Below are 20,544 nucleotides of genomic sequence, written 5' to 3' on the forward strand. Positions count from 1 at the left end.
GTCCAACTTATAATGAAGAGACAAATTTTCAATTTGAGCAGATGGCATAAAATACATTTTAATTCCATTTGTGTTGTTTTGTGCACATTGATAAAACGATAGTGCATCTGGTAAAACAACGTTTTTAGATTTTGTTATTTGCCACACTTTTCTTTTAATGACGGCTCCAACTCCATCAACGGCTCCCTTTCCGTGAGAACTGGCATTACTAGTCATTAACATAAAGCGCTTAGCTACTAATTTGCCTTCAATTATAATGGCGTCTTTCTTTCCTGAAGCTTGCACACTAATATTATCATTCTGATAAAAAGCATTGATGGCATTAATTAGGCTTTCTGGTACGGTTCTGTTGGATTGGTTAACGTTTTTCTTTTCTTCAAACTGCTTATATTTTTTTACCAGGACTTCAAGAACTTTTAGCCTTCTGTGCATGTCTTTTGGCATCGCTTTCTCCACTTTTTTAACAGCTTTCGCCAAGGTTTGTCTACATTCGTAGATGCGTTTCGGCTTTGACGTGCATATGACATTCCATTTTCTAAGAGTTTTTGGCGCCTCTCCCGTTGTCGTATGCGATTATATTTCCGTTTTTCTTGAATTATATCTTCTTTGCCTTCAGCCAGTGCTCTCCACGTTTGTCTAGCTTTCCGCATTCTTTCCTTGTTTCTTAATTTATAGTTTTGTAATTTTGTTTCATCATCCTTTAACCTTTCTCTCCACCGTTTACAGTTCGCCTTATTTTTCTCGCCACCGTTTTTACTCATCTACATTCAAATATTTTATATTTTGTATTTACATATACTAATAAAGATATTTTCGAACGAAAATTTATTTTGAATCTGTACATTTTACACTTACGATGTCGCACGCTACAAGTTTTAAATAAGTTAAAAGAGCAAAGGGCTGATTATTTTCCAGCAAAGTTTTGTTTCTTTAATTAGCAATAAAAATATCTATTTGCTACTAATATTTGATGCAAATTGTACAACTACCTTCGACTCACTGATAACAAATGTTCTTTTTCAATGTCGCACGCGACATCGAGTTATACGGTAAATCAAAGAAAAAATTTACCATAATTGGCAATCGCATCGTTCCTTTTACATTTTTCTTACATTCTTTACATATAAACCGAGATTTAGAAAAGTAAATGTCACGGCATAATATATCTTATCAAGATCATTAATCAAAACAAAACATGCAACATGGAACTTTTGCACTGGTTCGACTTTGCATTCGAATATTTCAAAATGTGGTTTGTACAAATGTAAAATTTGTTTACATTAGTTACATTTGATAGATTCCCTATAAAAATATGTTAAAACAACATAATTTTATAGACTTTGAATTTTTTGGCTTCGGTATGTATGTATATGTATTTGCGTATAAGTCTGTATTTTACGTGCTTGATTTTGTTACGATATAATATACATAAACATTTGAAATTAAATAAAAATAGTAAACAAATTATTTGTTGGTTAATATATTTGTAATTAAGCTAACATCTTTTTAGCTAATCTTTTTTAGCTTAATCTTTAAGCTAAAATCTTTTTTAGCTTAATTTAAGTTGTGAGCCTATTTTAGTTTTAATTTAGGTGCTTTCGATACGCCACTCCTCTGCTCGCCTCTGGTTGTTTGTGTTCTGCTAGCTTGATAAAAAATTTGCATTTGAAAGCCACAACAAAGTTATCGAGGAAGATTTGCCGCCAACGAATAAATATGGCCGCCAATAAAAATGGTACAACTCACTATTCCCAACTCTCTTTTCTGATATTTGGCAAGTTTCATTAGACCGCGCTCATACAGGGAAACTTTTGTTGCTTGACCTTGGCGAATTCTCTTCTGATGTTCCCATCGTGTTCACATACATACCTTGGAATTGTTAGTTTGTAGTCGATAGTTAACAACAATATTGAGGAGAATGACCACACAAAGGGTGTTGACAGAGCACAAGCGTCACAAGTAAATAGTTGAAGCAAAAAAAATTACCCTGTATAAACGCTGTCTTACTAAAACTCATAAAATGCCTCACATATCTTTAGTTATGCCAGTTGCTTCATTTATTCGCCACTTGCTAACGTTTGGCGAAACGAAGGCGCCTATTATTTTTGACACAATTTCGCATACATAACAAAAATCAAAAACTTAAACAAAATAAATGTGTTAAAAATCAAAAATTTTCATAATTGAATAATGAAAAAATGGATGTTGTCCAAAAACCAGTAGAACCAACAAATAGACATTGGAGCAGCCAGCCAATCAGTCAGCGCAAACAAAGGACTTGAACGAAACCAACTGAATCACCAGGAATTTAGAGAATCTCAACTACAGCAATCGCTTGGGCAACAATATTTCAATACCCATGTGCGCGCGAATGAATTGCAAATATTGTCAATATTTCCAAAACTTGCAGTGTTGACCACAAAATCCAGACAGCATCAATTACTCGCCTGTTAGGTGGAAAAGAAAATTACTTCCGAGCCAAGGGCACCGATACAATGAGCGAGCATAAAGATCGTACGAACCGCGATAGTTTATACAAATTCGATAGAATTAAATTAATATTGAGCAATGACTGAAGAGGCCGAGTCCATTGCTTCACAAGCCGGTTAGAAATAATCATAGCAAAATTTTACATACATATATATGTACATACATATGTACGTATGTATGTAGGTACATCATAAACAGTGATGAAGTGAGAGGAAAACGAAACTGTTGCAACAAGAGGTTAGTACCAGCGAATTATAAGTAGTTAGAATGAATGGGTATATTCAGAAACGCATTATAATGCGCAACGTACTTTTGCAGTGTTGGCAATGCATTCAGAAATGCAAACATGGCAGTACTGCAAATGCATCGCGTTCCAAAACGCCATTTTTGTATCAAACGTCACGCATTATTTGCAGGAAAAATTTTAATACTGCCGCTGATTACGCTAATATGATGTCTGATGAAAAGCGAGTATAAAACTAATTTTTTTAGCTTTTAATGCAAAGATATATTAAATATACTTTATTAAAACAATATTTTATTACATTTTTCTTGATTTTAGCGATTATCTAAGTACATCGGAAGTAAAGTTGCTTCTCAGAGTCCGACTGAGCATGGAAAGTGAATTTGCTTCAGGGAGGAGGAAAAAGAGTGTTTTGTGGAATAAGGTGGCGGAAGAAATAAAAAAAGTGAATAAAGATTTGAAAATAGACGGGCAAATCGCCCAGCGAAAATTTTCTAATTGTTTCAAAAAAATATTTTTTTTTTTTGTTTTTTTTTGAAAATTGGAAAAGTAATGAATTACAATCCCAATAAATTAAAAAGCATTAGCGACTAGGAAAAAAAGATTTATTTTTGGGAATTTTTCGTTTTAATGAACATCTTACTATATGTGATCTTCTTTTTAGCTTTACACGTCTTTTTTTTTCTAAAATTTAGCAAAAAACTATCACTTTTTACTTCAAATATATCGTCAACAACTAAACTCAATAATACTTCCATTTTAGTGTAAAACGCGTTCATAAATGCAACAAATCTTTTTGCAAATCGTCAACAAATCTATCAATTGCATCACTTGTCACATTGGCAGTGTTGCCAGCGCTGCAATTACTGCGCATTTATAATGCGTTTCTGAATATACCCAATGAGCTGTAATATGTAGATGTTTACGGTACGTTAGTTTTTTTAATGAACTACAAAAGAGCATAGCGGTGAAAAGCATTCAACGCATTTTAGGAACAAGTCAGTCGACGAGATAGTCGACGAGTCAGCATAATTGATATTTTTTTCATAAATCACTTCTTATGCAGCTATACCTCCGCCTTTTCTAATTATGAGCCTTTTACAATTTACGTTAACTATGTTTCAATATACCGCCAAAGCTTGCTTGGATATTTTTCCTCTTTGTATTATTCTAACTGAGCAAACCGTAGTGCTCGGTAAAAGAGCGGGGACCCCTAAAATTACGCTTTGGTAAGAAAAGTATGAGGAGACTGGACTCGCCCAAACTTGATACATGTACTGCTCCACACCTCATTTAGATGTTAGGACCAAATTCCCTCCCGTCCCTCTGATGCTACAAGTGGTTGTTTGTTCCATCTGATGATTAACGACACACGCGAAAAGATTCTTTTCTATGGCAAAACAATTCCAGCAAGCAGTAAACTGTTTCTGATTACTTACATATTTGTTTATCGTCCTAGTACAAGAAAACCAATTATCGAAAAATCTTCTTCTTCTTAATTGGCGCTATAACCGCTTACGCGATTTTGGCCGAGTTTAACAAAGCGCGCCAGTCGTTTCTTTCTCGTGCTAACCGGCGCCAATTGGACACACCAATCACTAACGCTCTTAACCGTTTGAGTGCGATTCGTCGATATAGCGACGATAACTAATTACTCCAAATTTGCGGCGCGTTGCTATAGCGACGATTGCATCACTGTGCATTTGGCGTTCGGCTAGGAACGTGTTGAATATTATTTTGCGATATTTATAAAAAATTTATGTCATATAAAAGTATAAATTAGTTGAGACCGTTAAAAACAATTTTTATTTTTCGTTCAATATCGATATTTTGAAAATAAATTGCGCAAATGTGTAGTATGTAGTGTAAAAGGATCTAAAAATCCAAAGCGTTCCCGGCTAATATGCAACATTTGCAAAAAAGGTGTACATGGTACATGTGTGGGGAACCACAAATGTGCCAAAATTTGAATAATAATGCCGGAACTTGTTGTAAAAAAAAAAAAAAAGATGATATTAAAAAAATGTAAATAAGTTTTTCTTATAATCATAACTAATAGTTTAGTCTACAAAATAAAAATAAAATTATTGAAATATGTAATTTTTTGTGTTCTCTATGCTTATATTTGTAAAGCCATCATATTTCAGTTTTCTTAGACCAAATTTTGCTTCGCAATTTTCATATGTATTAAAGAAAATCGCTTAGCACTCAAACGGTTAAAGACGCAATTTGATAAAGGACTGAAATGTGTAAGGGATCACACTTATTTTGGACCTTTTTTGTTCATAGTATGACTCTCTCTGTTTTTTCATATAATTTCCCTGTCGATATGTATAAAATATGAAGTAATGATTTACAACTTTGCGACGATGATTTTGTAATATGTTCTTTTTAGAAGCTATGTTAGAATTTGAACTAAAAATATTTATTAGGTCCCTAAACGATTTATCTCCTCTGGCAAGAGTGCATTGCATTTTCAGCACCAGTAAGAATTCTTAGAAATCCATGATAATTTTTCTGGTATTGCCAATTATTAGTGAAATTTGACTGCAATTTTTTCAGTAATAAGCAATTTTATACTGATTGGTCTTAGAAATAGTTTCTCGTCTGATCCTATTATCAGCCTTGGAGGTGCTTAATATAATAATATCATTAAGCAATTGCGGCTCGAGTGGAGTAATCATACTTCACATCAAATGTTAAAGAACATATGCCATTATATTGCCAACATTTCTCTGGTGTCTTTGCAGAAGATTTGAAAAGTATCATTGTGAAGCCAGTCTTCAAAAATACAAAGTAAAAAAATAACTATAGGCCTATTTCGTTACCATCTTCAATCTCAAAAGTTTTTGAGAAAACAGTTAATGTTGTTGCGACGTTTTGTAATATACTATAACAAAGGCATTCACCCGATTTACACACGGAGACATCTGGAAGGGAGACACTGGAAATTCTCTTTTCATGTCTCATTCGCGGCCACACGGACAAAATTGTTTTCGGCAACATTTTGACATTTAATGCTTTAGCATCGTCTGGTTCGGATGTATTCTCGCATGCGCTTACATGTAAAGCGGAAAACGTTCGTCAACAATTTCTTAAATGTATGAATGAAAAATGCAAACTGGTTAAATAATAAATAATTTGTTGTTTTTTTTATTGAAATATATTTATAAATTCTTATACTTGAATAAAAAAAATTTAATTAAATATACTTCATATGCAAATAATTCACTTAAAATTAAAATGAGTATCTAGAAATGCGGAGAAAAATTAGAAATCAACATAAACATGTTCCATAACTATTTTAAATTATACCTACTTTACTAGCAAAAATAATCGTACATTTCGCAAACAGCGTTCGGATGTTTGTCATCGTTCTTATCTTTCATTTGATTAAAAACCAACACATATCTTAGAACTTTCTTCCACAAAAGAAGAAAACAAATGAAGCAACTGTCAAAAATTGCTTTAAGATTGGAAATACGAATAAGAAGAGCAAAGCGTGTCGCCAGTACAGGAGACAAATTCCCTTCTCTCTTCCGCGGCCGTCCTTCACCCCGGAACAAAATGTTTCCCTACCAGATGTCTCCTCGTGTAAATGGGCACATTGTGAGTTGCGTCTTCATAAATAGAGGTACATATGTAGGTATGTGCTTACTATTACATGTACACGAACATAATATATGATTAAATGAATGTTTATTTTATATTTAAAAAAACTGGTATATTTATGAATATAAATGATATGTAGCTGAAAATTTTTTTGTTACTCTTTTCCAAGATTTATTAATTTTTTTTTTTCGCTCGCGGCAACACTGAACATTACCTATTGCGATGAGCCAGATGTAAGCAGACGGCAACGACAAACCAGTTACTGGTGTAAGCCATTCGGCATTTGTGAATTTGTCGTGTGAATCTCTCAGCAGCAGTATATTTCTTTTGAGAGCCCATATATTATAATAACTAATGTTTATTTATTAAGCATGAACTGTGGTGTCTTATCCTCTCTACCAGTGTTCCACACCTACGGAAGAGAAAACCGGCTCGAGAGGAGGAGGGCAGGTATCAGTTTATGGTACGACGTGCATAATATTAATGATTAGTAATGCATTCGGGTTAATTCGTATAGAAAGATTTGAAGCCACATATTCTGAGTTGGGTTGGCTTGCTAATAGCGCTGATGGCCTGTTCAAATGCTTGCCGATGTTCAAACGTACGCTGTTCAATTACAATGCTTCGGGATTCAATGTTACGTTCTATGCACTCCCGTTGCGTTAAACGCGTACAGTGACGATATTAGGCCTTTTGTTCGCTACATCCTTGCTTACGATATGCCTCCAGACACCTCTATTTAATGTCACGTATTTCGTATGTAATAATCCCTTTTTGATCCGTTTTGTTTTCAAGTAAATATCATACCAAACGTAGTTATTTTGTGCGTTTTTACTTTTGTTAAATATCTTTAAATATTGGATTTAGCAAGTTCTACATCTGCCATCAGCAATTGCAAACCTCCAAGTGTATTTCTGCCATGAAAAAGCTCCTCATAAAAAATAACTACCGTTCGGAGTCGGTTTAAAACTGTAGGTCCCTCCATTTGTGGAGCTTCATCAAGACGCACGCCACACATAGGAGGAGCGCGCCAAACACCCAAAAAGGGTGTAAGCGCCAATTATATTATATATAGATACCATACATATAAGTATGTATAGGGTTGTTCAATAGGTGCGCTTCAACTTTTTTCCGATAGGGAGGGCGAACGACGCAATATTTTTTATTTTTCGCTTGTCATTTGTAAACTTCATTAGTATACATTTCATCATGGAACGCTACACACTTGAGCAACGATTGCAAATCGTGCAAATTTTTTATGAAAATAATCGTTCTGTTGCTGCTACTTTAAGAGCATTACGGCCATTTTACGGTCCATTTAACAAGCCTTACCGTTTTGGGGTTATGTGAAGGCATTGGTCTACAGTAACAAGCCGGCAACGATTTGTGAGCTCAGAGCCAATATTGAATGCGAAATTGCTGGAATTTCGGTCGATTTATGCAAAAGAGTGGTCGAAAATTGGGTTCAACGATTGGACTTCTAAAACGTGCACGCAGTGGTCATGCAAAAGAAATCGAATTTCATACTTAAATGTATATGTTCAAACTCGATAATAAAAAAAAAAATTAGTTAAAAAAGTCAAACCGTTTGTGTTTTATTCAAAAAAGTTCAAAAGTTGAAGCGCTCTTACTGAAAAACCCTATATATGTAAATTCACATGAGCCCTACTTACCACCATAAACAAAACAAAAATGCCCCCAAAAATTTGCTATTTTGTCAATTACGTGAATCGGGAGCTACTGAAAATACTTTACGACGTCATACAATTGTATTTAGATTGGCAGCCAGAGGATATGAATTCATATACATATAGTATACATATGTATATACTACATACTCGCACAGTCATAAGCTAATTCGAACCAACGGATGGCAGTCGACTAACGACCAACTTAATCGACTGGTCGGCCGGTTCTCTGGAAATGTGCAGCGTATGCCTTGGTGAACGTCAGCTGGTTGATTGAGGAGTGCGCGAGTCGTGTTGGTCGCAAACGAAATTCGTTGAATTGCGCTGAGATATTTCAAATCGCATCGAACTTCATGCCGCCATTGGAACGTAACGAATGTGACCGTTAGCGATTTCGCTCCTGGTAGCGCGTGCAATACGCGTTCGGCCGCCTATTTCACACTGCTTAAGTGAAAATGTGGTTTGCCGCTGAGATCTTTGTGTATGCAAGTCCGTCCGCATGAGATACGACGTAAACTACCGCCGGCGAACGAACGCGTTGCGCGTCTATCGCAAATTCAACCAGGCTCTCAGTTCGTGGTAGCCAGCAAACGCGTGTAGCGACCACGCAACTACGCAACCATTAACCGCCCGAATACTTCATTAAGCGGTGAACGTGTCGTACCGAGAGCGTGCAAAAAAGCTCAACGGCATACAACAGTTTTCATACTCTCAGTGGTTTCGTGTGCTACGTTTAGTAAACAGTTACTGGGTGTACGAGTATAAAGTTGATTAGGAATTTGTTGCTGTTCCACGATGAACAGAAAAGTTAGTTTATGTGCAATGTTGCATCTGGATTGATTGCCGGTGTAGCTCGCTTTCATACTCTGCTGCCTATTTTTCTTTATTATTGTCGCTTTCGTAGTACGCCTCCGTAGGTTGTCTTGCAAGAATATGTACGCGTTTACAAGCTTCGATTTATTACAGATAATAAAACTCTTTCTTTGGGGTCGACCAAATGCTTTCTTGTTTTTCCTGTAACGGATATTTTTAAACTCAAGTATGCACTCTTTAGGCCTTTACCATTGCTAGTGAGCTACCAAAGTACACTTCAATTGCAAATTCAGTATTGAGTTTAGTATGTAATTAGAATTTGTTGAAAATGTAATCAATAAAAAGTGTATACACACATGTGCATAGGTATACAATTGTAACCATGTGATGAGCAGCAATTGATTAACAAACAAACTGCGTTTTAAACATTACCTTTCAATTTGGATGAAATAGCACTCTAAACTGACAGTAAATTAACTTTACTTAAGGGGTTAGGGGTAGTCAGAGGCCCGAAAAAATGATGATTTTCACGAATTTTTTTTTGCTACTTAATTAATTTATTTAACAAAAATAAAAACATAGCATAAAAACATCATGTTTTAACTTGACTTCACCAAAACTTCAAAAAAAAAATTAATAATTGCAAAAGTTATCGCTGTTTGTGTGAAGCCCGTTTCTCCAGAAGTCCCTTGCGGTGAACATCACAAGTCCTTGCAGATTCATCTAAAACCAATCGGATGAGAAAAATTATTTTTATTGATAGATTATCTCGAGCCGGATCGAAGCTTTTTTTTTTTTTTTTTCAAAATGAACAAAATGGCGGCCTCAGGAAATATTTTTCAGATTTTCGGGAAAAAACCAACAGTTAATTGTTAAAAAAAAATCGAAATTTTTGAAAAAAAAAAAATCCTTCGATCAGGCACAAGTTTTTTATGTTTTTCAAAAGCTGTATAAATTTTATTGAAATCTACGTAGCGGTTTTTAAGTTACAGTGTTCACCAGTTTGAAAAACATAGTTTTGAGAAAAACGCATTTAAAGTTTTGCTATCGGCTCCGGAGCGGCCGAGCGCCCTTTGTTAATTGTTGAATAACTTGAAAAGTATTTGTCGGATTCACTTCAAATTTTTACACAATATTTTTAAAACATTATACTTTAAGAAAATGCAAAAAAAAAAAATCGATTTTTTGAAAATTCTGACTACCCCTAACCCCTTAAAACCAAAAATCCATATGTAATAATAAATATCTGAAGAGAAAAGTATACATAGTATTTTAAAGCTACAATATTCACGCGATTTAAGTGCCTTTACGTACTCATTACACCAATAGACCGTCGCTGGCAAATAATCAAATTACTGATTTGGGCTTGGGTAGAAGCTATTTTCCGCCGTTTTGACTTCTATGTCCCCTTAGTCTGTTAGCAACATTGCAAACGTACAAACTGCAGTTTGCCTTTTCATATGACTTTATGGCTTCGCGCTTCTTCACATTCATAAGGAGCACCACTCTTTCGCCATTTCATTGATGCCCATATGGCTTTCTGCGCACCTAGTGAACGATATACGTCCACAAAATGGTGTAAACTATATAAAATACTATTTGCATTCTCAGTGCAAGAAAAAATATAAAAATATTAGGGCATTTTTACCCACAACCAGTCTTAAGTCAAACGCAAAGTTGCAGCAACAAGAGGATTTATGTGCATGGCATAAGCTTGCAGCAAAAAGTAAATTTTATCGGATTTTAACAGGCACTGAGAATATCGCAACTACAATCGAGAAATTTCAAAAGCTGAATTCAGTACGGAAAATAAGTGAGTAAAAGTAGTCCGATACAAGGAGCATTTACAAATTCGTTGGGGATAGTGCCTCCTTCGGCAAAAATGGATATTTTGTGCTTGAATTTGTAAATTATTCTTTTTCTTTCTTTCTTTCTCGACTTGTAAACCGAAGTATTGGTTGATTATAAAATATCAATTTTGTCACTTTTCCTCTTGTCCGAAAACTTTTCATTAATCTTTGAATTGCTCTGATTAATAAGAGAAATGATAGTAAAAAAATCTTGTAAGCGTAGGTAGAAAGTAATGTTTTTCAGTTTTTCTCTTATCTGGATTTGTGCATACTTATATATGTATGAACTATGCAATATATTTTTAGCTTTCACTCACATCCGTATTCATTACAAAATATACCTAAATACATATGCACGAGCATGTATAGTAGCCAAACAAACAGCTAAAAACTATAAACAGTATTTCATACAGAAAATATCTACCACAAACAAATATGTAAAAAGTATGGAGTGTAAGGTGAGCACATTTTATAAAAAAATGTAAAACTCGTTTTCTGCCGTCCGCAGCGTGTCGTCATCACCAGACTTTGCGTTGCCAACCAAAAAAGCCAATAAAACAAATAGGATAAAATTCTACTTATGCTAAAATGCTGGTCGCCTATTCTAATTTGTGAGAAAGATCCGCTTTTTTCTTAAAGGAAAAAAGTGTTATAACATACGTCACAGTACCAATTTATTTTTTGGTATTGCGAATACGAAAGCATACTTTCCGTTCCATTCCGTGTCTTTCGACGTCGCCTACTCAGTCGAGCTTCTTGTACCCTTATACCCGGGCTCTGGCTTGTAAACACACCGAAGTACTCGTGTTAAGCTTTCAGACTTCAGCGTCTGTGTGATTGGTACATTTGCTGTTCGTGGAATGATGGAGCGGTATTCATTGTATGATGCTTCGTTGAGACATCAACTTGGGGAGACAAGTCTTACTGTGTCTAAATAAGATATGAATTACAGTTTAGGCTCGGAAATTTTTTTGTAATATTCCCACTCCATTATTAATAGGCGAAATTTGCAACGAAACTGAGTATAATTTATAAGTAGACAATGCATACGAACAAAAGCAAAAATATCGGAACTTTTTTGGGCGAATTCGTTCTCGCCGTATGCATTGTAAAATTTATCCCAGAATTTATGTCAAGACTAAATATATACATACTCGTATATGATACAGTTAAATTGATATGATATTGTTAAATTTTTCTCAAGTAAAACGTTTGATCACTGGATTGGATCATAAGCTAATGGCAACAAGTACATAGTTTGCTTGCTTTATTTACGTTCAACTATTAGTAACTTTATATTACTTCACACGTTTAAATTTAATAATATGTCTCCAATAATTTAATTTTAAAATTAAAAATTTTTATAACCATGGGAATTTTCAAGGTTTGGCCCAAAATAAAATACCCAACCGGCAGTTTTTAAAATCAGTAGCTCATTTCATCTCCCCTGCGTTGGAAAGATCAAGTGGAGAAGGACTTGGCTTCACTTGGTGTGTCCAACTGGCGCCGGTTAGCACGAGAAAGAAACGGAAGAAGAAGAAGCTCGTTTCTGCAGAGATGCACAATTCAATCGATACGATCCATATTCCTCAATTGGTCGAGGAAAAGTATTTCTATAGGCATTAATCGGCAAAATTCAGAACAGAGAGAAAATGGTATGCCAATCGACAAGCAATGTGTAAAATCGAATCAACAACTATTTTAGGGCAACATTGAGCGAATTCAGGAACAAAACGGCGTTAATACGTGCACAGTCCTAGGAAATTTAGTGGTCGTATAAAATCTTTAACTGACTATATATTTCCACTTTAAACCCAACAACGTAAGACTTCTGTCTAGAACAATGCATAATCCTTCAGACTCAATTGTAATACCGCAGAAACAATGCGCTGAAGGACTTCTTCCAAATTTTTCAAATGGTCGCTAAAAATTTTACCCCTAATGATTACGTCACCCAGATAAACTGTACACGTTTTCCAGTGGAGTCCCTCAGCACTTGCTCAATCAGGCACTCAAAGGTTGTATAATATAATACGAAAACAGCAACAACCCATCTCCAATGTCTTCTCCCGATCGCAATCCTCCATTTGCATCAGTCCGTAACCATTTTTTAAATCGAGCGTGGAAAACCATTTCGCACCGGATAAAGGGTTGCGAGTATCATATATATTCATGCTAATCTGTAGCTGTCCTTTTTCGTAACTTCATTCAGCTTTGTGTAATCTATGTACACTTCTTCCATGTTTATTTTTAACCAGTACAACCGGTGAGCTCTACGTGCTTATTTATGGCTCAGTTATTCGACTCTGAGGGATATCTTGGGTTATCTGATTTGCTTCCTCGCGCTTTGGTAGAGAAAATCTGCGTGGAGCTGGACGAATTGGATTTGCATAACCCGTCTCTGCTCGATGTTCACGATGGCAATTCTATCAAATTATCCTCAACCAACGTCGAATATGACGGTTTATTATGACCTCTACAGCTCGGCTTTTTCTAATCACAGCTGCTTTATCCAAAACACCTTGTTCAAATTTTGACGGAATTCGTTGATGGTAACGTAGGACTCCTCATCATGTTGGTCTCCTTGCCGCGGGGATGAGGCTTAAGTGCTGGTTTAGCCCCCATGTCATGAGGGTTAACCCACCACGAACTAAGAGGGAAGCTCCACATGGGTATTGGCTGGCCAACCATCCGGAAAACGGCGGAGGCCAGTCAATCACTATGCGGAGAGTACCGTACCGACGATCTCCCCACTGCTATCCCTAACCTGGTATCCTATCATCTCCTCTCCTGTATCCCCCCTAATCCAGGGTGTTACGCGTCACCGTGCCCAATGGATGGTTTTCAGCCAGGGGTATCCGGCTGTATTTTAACGGCGCCCTTCTGAAACTAGGTCACCTCAGGAGGTAGAATGACCTTGCCATGGTAGAGGGGACTGCCATGGTCGACATTTCCCCTCTGCCCCCTAAAAAATCCTAGTCCGCCACGCTCGCCACGTCGAGCAGTCCGGACGATTATGAAATGAAATGAACTCCAAAAAAAACCTAGCCTCGGTCAACCAAGGCACCCACAAATCAAGACCAAATCCCTCAGGAAGGTCAGGTCTTTCAATAAGGAAGACCACTAATGTAAGCGGAGTGAAGCCTGTGGCCAAGCCAGGGCATAACTCCCGCTCCGTCCCTTCAGGGACTGCCTCTACGGCAGCGAGACCTCTCACTCACAATCCCAACCCTGTCCTAAGACAAGTTGAGGATGACACTCCATCGACGTCTGGTGCCAGCAATAGACCCCCCCTCGCAACAAAATCCTTGGGAAGCAAGAGCTGCCCTGTCAAAAGACAAGCAGACCTTGCTGTCCCTGTCACTCCAGGTGGCAAGGGAACTCCGAAAGGAGAAACACCCCCATCACCGTCGGCAGCATAGGACCACATGGCTAAGCCAATGGCTTCCGATGTCTGCCCTTCTGGCACTATCACTGCTCCGGGTAGTACCCACCCCCGGAAGCAAATAAGTGCGTCAGAAAGGTACTATCGTACCAGGCGATCGGCCTTCAGAATCCTGAAGAGACTGAAGGACACTAGAGAAGAGGATCTGACGGAGGAACAGTCAGACTCCAAGGCGTGGGCTGAAGCCTTCATTACCGAACACCGGGAGAAGGCCAAACTGGACTCCGCACAAGGCAAGCGGAAGAGATCGAGTGAAGGGACATCGGCTGAAGCCAAACGAACCAAGGTGTCCGCCACTCAAATGACCAAAGTCACGCCGAAGAGGTCTTTCGCGGAAGTAGCGAAAGGAAGCCATGTACGGGCAGCGATTGATCGCAGTTCCCATGATGGTCCGATCTCTCAAGCAAACTGGGACTTAATCAATAGGAGCCTCTGGAAGGTGTATAGGGACATCCTGAAAGAAAATCCAGGACCTCCACCCAGCTGCTCGGATGCGGGATAGTTTCAATCCCGCGTCAAATTAATAAGGTGCGCTGAACAACGTTCCGTGGACCTATACACCCTAGCGATTAATCGCATAGGGGAACCTTGGCCGGGGGCCCGCCTTGATGTGGTCCGCCGAGAAGACATTCCCAACCGGCCCAGATCTAGAGCCTGGATACCAGACTTCCATTCTGATCCAGAGGAAGTCCTGGATCTAATAAAGCTAGGCAACCCCGAACTACCTACCAGCGACTGGAAGGTAGCAAAGATTGGCGAAGTGGACGGCAAGAGGAGACTGGCCGTTATAATCCCCAACGCTGACCTCCATGAGGTGGCTTCCAACTCCGGCATGGTAGGCGAACTCTTCGAAAGGGTTACCTTAGAGGACATGGAGGGGGAATACTCCGATCTCTCTGCTATGGAGGATGAGGAGTCTCTCCCCCTATATCCGATGAATAGAACGCAGACCAAACCGTGGTTGGCTGCCCTTCAATAACCTACAATAGCGATGGTGAAGATTGTACAAATCAATCTTCACCACAGTAAGGCGGCCTCAGCCGCACTCATCCTCCGTCTCGCAGAAAGAGAAGAGGATATCGTGCTCATCCAAGAATCATAGGTCGTAAAAGATCGGGTTAACGGTTTGAGCAGCAGAGAGTTCAAATTGGTTTATGTCACTGACAAAGGTAAACACAGGTCGTGCATACTAGCAAAGAAATGTATTAATGTATATTTACTAATACAATTTAGCGATGCGGATAACGTAATCACGGCAGTGGAGTCCTGCGGAAGGACGATATGGCTTGCCTCATCTTATATGGCACACGACGCGGAGCAACCACCTCCATCACAACTCATAAGAGACGCAGTTCATGAAGCATCAAGATGTGGCACCCCATTCATACTGGGAGCAGATGCTAATGCACATCATCATGTCTGGGGCAGTTCAGACACAAACGCACGTGGTGAGTACATCTTTGAATTCATTATGTGTAACAATCTTTATATTAGTAACATAGGGGATACCCCCACTTTTGTAACAACCACGAGAAGTGAAGTTCTAGACATCACGTGTGTCAATGAACGAGGGTCCCAAATTTTAAAGGATTGGAGAGTGTCTACAGACAACTCCTTCTCAGATCATAGGTACTTAACGTACACCATTTCATTGCCAACCAAGCAGTTCAAGCCGGTTATAAACCGCAGACGCACAAACTGGGGGATGTTTGAATCCACGCTATCCAGCAATCTCCCAGCAGCGACATACACAATTAACTCCGAGCCACAGCTCGACTCAGTGGTTGATGAGCTGACTTCAGCATTTCAACAAGCTGCGAAAGCAGCATGTCCTCAGAGAACAAGAAGAGGAAAACCGAAACCTCCATGGTGGTCCACTGACATAGCAAACCTCAGAAGGGAATGCAGAACTATGTATAACGAAGCGAGGAGAACCAACTCGTGGGACAGATGCAAAGAATGCCAGCGTAGATTTAAGTATGCCATAAGGGCAGCAAAAACGACGTCTTGGAGAGACTTCTGTCAAAATATAGAAAGCGTTTCGGAGACCAGTAGACTCCGGAAAGTAGTATCAAAAAGTCCCAGTAACCCTAGCTACCTCATAAGAGAGAATGGCAACTGGACAACCAACAGTGAAGAAACACTAGAATTACTAATGCAGACGCACTTTCCAGGTTGTCTCTGCAACGAAGACAGTAGAACCCACCCTATAGTTCACTGCGAGAACAGATTTCATAACGGAGGACAACATAAAACTTGCCATTGGCAGCTTCAAACCTTACAAATCACCGGGACCTGATCGAATCATTCCCGCTGATTTGCAACACACAAAAGATATGACTGCACCTACACTCGCCTTAATTTTTGAGGCAGCGATACGTCTTAACTATATCCCCAAGAAATGGGCAGAAGTAAAAGTGGTATTCATTCCCAAAGGAGGGAAAACCACACATACGAAACCGAAGGACTTCAGGCCAATCAGCCTATCATCCTTTTTGTTAAAATCTTTAGAGCGGTTGCTAGATGTGCATATCAAAGGAAGGATTAGCGACAAACTATCACCTTCCCAACATGCATACAGCAAAGGCAAATCAGTGGAAACAGCGCTCCATGAGCTAGTTCACACAGTCGAGAAATCACTTCACTACAAAGAATTTACCCTCGCTGCCTTTCTAGACATCGAGGGTGTCTTCAATAACATATATCCGGAAGCAATTACCACTTCGCTAACGGAAATGGGAGTAAGCAATGCAATAGTCTCGTTTATAGAACGAATGCTAACTGGGCGAACGATAAACGCAAATTTGGGTGACACATTTGTTAAAAAATTTCCGATCAGGGGTACACCCCAAGGTGGGGTAATTTCTCCACTTCTGTGGAACCTAACTGTCAACAATCTTCTACAAGAACTGGAAAAAATTGGAGGTAAAATAATATCATATGCCGATGATATTGTAATAGCAATCTCGGGGAAACACCTTCCAACATTATGTGACCTCCAACAAAGATCTCTCAACAGACTATCACTTTGGTGTAAAAGTCGAGGACTAGAGGTAAATCCGGAAAAAACGGATCTGATACTTTTTAGTAGGAAACACAAAACACCTACTCTTCAACAAATATTCCTAGGAGGGAAACCACTTAGAGTAATAGAAAGGGCAAAATATCTAGGACTTATACTAGATAGGAAGCTAAATTGGTGGCTCACAGTCGCAGACAGAGCACGAAAAGCTATGACCGCAATGTACTCCTGCGGCAGGCTTATTGGGAAGAAATGGGGATTGGAACCCAGAATGATACATTGGCTCTCCACAGCAGTGGTTAGGCCAATTCTCTACTACGGTATAGTAATATGGTGGGATGCCCTTCAGAAGGGTGTGAACATCAAGAAACTTGACAAGGTGCAAAGGCTAGCATCTGTTCTGATAACCGGTGCCATGTCAACCACACCATCGAAAGCATTATATGCGATACTAAACCTCCTTCCGGTAGATCTGCAGGCAATATATAACGCACGCAGTGCGGCAATAAGGCTGAACACTCTAAACAAGTGGTCAAACACGGATTATGGCCACGGTAAAATCCTGGCTGGCACTCTAGGGCTTCCCGAACTGGTGGACTATGCACTCCCGCCTATACTTGCCATTACATCGTTTACGACCCTCCTACCCTCAAGGGAAGAGTGGGAACGGGACGACGTGAGACAGGGCGAGTCCATCCATGTTTACACAGATGGCTCAAAGCTCGAGGGCAGGGTGGGCGGAGGTGTATATTCTGAGCATCTGGGGATCTCCTTCAGTTTTCGGCTCCCCGACTACTGCAGTGTCTTTCAGGCTGAACTGATGGCAATAATAAAAGCCGCGACACTGATACAGTGTGATGCGATATCCGGAAATGATATCTACATTTTCACTGATAGCCAAGCGGCGATAAAATCCCTCACAAAACAGTCGACAACCTCCAAGGTAGCCATGAAATGCCGCACATCTCTTAACGAGATGGCTGAGTCATTTCACTTAAAGGTAACACGGGTTCCTGGCCATCGCGACATTGAGGGTAACTGTAGAGCCGATGAACTAGCAAGACTCGGCACTAAACTGTCTGACGAGCACATAGATAATGACATAGGGATACCCTTACAAACATGTAAGCTACACATCCTTGAAGAAATTGTAAAGAAAGCAAACGAAAGATGGCGAAATGAAGCAACCTACAAAATCGCCCTACAGAATCTCGGCTAAGCCAAAACAAACACAGTCTTAGCACATTGATCTCAGTCATAACGGGGCACTGCCTAATAGGCAGACACGCCCAAAGGATGGGTGTGCAAACACATGACTTCTGTAGAAGTTGTCTAGATGAGGACGAGGAAGAGACAATCTCGCACCTACTATGCCACTGCCCTGCTCTATCCAGACGCAGGTTTACTATTCTGGGTAGACAATTTTTTAATGAGCTAGAAGACCTCAGTACTATAGAAATCAGAGATATTTTAAAATTTTTGAAAAACACACACTGGTTTTAGGAGAGATAGGGACAAGCTCCCCAAGCGGCATCACAATGGGCTATGAGCCTGAGTGTGTCCCACAGGACAACCGCTTCAACCTAACCTAACCTAACGTAGGACTGTGCTCTGTGCTCATATCCGGTGCTCACAGATATATCCAAGTTCTGGCCCGACAGCACTCAAATTCAAAGTAAAACCGTGCAACGGCATGAAATCTTCGCCAATTTCTACTTCATAATTTCAGTTAGTAAAAATGTGTAAGTAAACAAGGGACAAGGTTCAAATAACAAGCTTGCAAACTTCCCCTTCTTGATGCGTACGATATGACCTTACCTATTAGCGGAACCACTTCATCTTTATTCGCTGCACTATGTCTATGTAGTCGTAAAGCTCATACAGCTCGTTATTTCATCGCCTACGATACTCATCGTGGCCAACCTGCAAAATTACAACAATCTTCCGCAGAATCTTCTTTTCAAACACTCTAAAGAACGCTTCATGGAATGTTGTCATCGTCCAAGCTTTTGAGTCATACGATATGACGGGCATGATGAGAGACTTATAAAGTGCTAGTTTTGTTCGTCGAGGAATCACTTTACTATTCAATCGTAAAATGTAACACTTGCTGGCTAGACATAATCTACGTTAGATTTCAAGGCTGCCATTGTAGGTGTTAATGCTGGTCCCTAAATAAACGAAACCTCTTACAACTTCAAAATCATAACTGTCAACAGTGACATGGGTTTTTGTTTGATGACAAAGGTGCTTCGTCTTGTCCTCGTTCACCGCCAGACCCAGTGTTTTGCATCCTTATCCGGCTGAGAAAAGGCAGAGCTAACAGTGCAGTTGTTAAGGCCGAGGATGTCAATACCACCCGCATACGACTTTTTTACTTTACTTGACGATTTCAACGCGTTTGACTCTGCGGACCATAAACTTTTCATCTTAACACTTAACTTATTTAATTGCAATACGTCGGCCCCAACTCTTATAAAAACTTACCGTGATCGTTTACAAGCAGTATGATGATTACCTCTAAAGGTGTTCTTCAACGCTCTATATTTAGCCCCTTATTGTTTGTGTTGCGTATTAACGTACAGTTCAATGTGATTAAGTATAGAATGCCCATATTTATACAGATGATACAGTTGTCTGGTAGTTGTCCCCTTGACTCCACTGATGCTTGTATTAATAATACTGATTTAAAAGTTGTAAGCAGAAGGGCTGCCGACAATGTACTCAACACAATATACACAACACATGGGCTGGAAAGTCCCGGGCCTAACACATAGATGACATTCACCTCTTTTTCAGTTAGTACTAACCTTAAAAAGCTGTTAAACTCTCGTGATATTCTTTAGTAATAATTAATAATTAACAATAATTTTACACTGCTTCTTGATAGAAAAAAAGACCGTCCAAGCGAAGCAATGCTTTGAAAAGTGTTATGAGCATTTCGCTCTATCAGAAACAACAATAAAACGATTGTTTGTTGAGTTCAAACGTGGTCGTAGAGACACCGATGATGCCCAACGCAGTGGAACGTCCAAATGAGGCGGTAACACCATAAAACCTCGAATAACACTGTGCGACAGTGAAATTATACTTTTATGGAGACCTAGTACAACTTGTAGGTTTTGAAAAACTAAGAAAAATGGTATAGGAGAAATTTCCAATACACCCCCAAAATCTCATTTTATGGCCATAAAACCGTTTTTCAGTAGGTTGATGTGAAGAATCACTCCTAACTTCGCCAATTTCTATCCGATTTCGAATTGGTTTTTTTAATTCGGCAGAACAAAAACAAACCTTTTTGACAGTATGTTGACAATTTTTCTGAAATGACAACTGACGAGACTGTAGACGGAAGTATTTGGAATTTTTTTATTTTTTCT

The 20,544-nt window shown here is 38.9% G+C and overlaps 1 protein-coding gene across 3 annotated transcripts in view; it reads right to left on the reverse strand.

Moving 5' to 3' along the window:
- LOC128868345 (neurogenic protein mastermind) overlaps positions 1-20,544 on the reverse strand; it is a 204,116-nt gene that overhangs the window by 117,506 nt on the left and 66,066 nt on the right. The window lies entirely within an intron of this gene.

This window comes from Anastrepha ludens, chromosome 6, assembly GCF_028408465.1.
Source record: "Anastrepha ludens isolate Willacy chromosome 6, idAnaLude1.1, whole genome shotgun sequence".
NCBI lineage: Eukaryota > Metazoa > Arthropoda > Insecta > Diptera > Tephritidae > Anastrepha > Anastrepha ludens.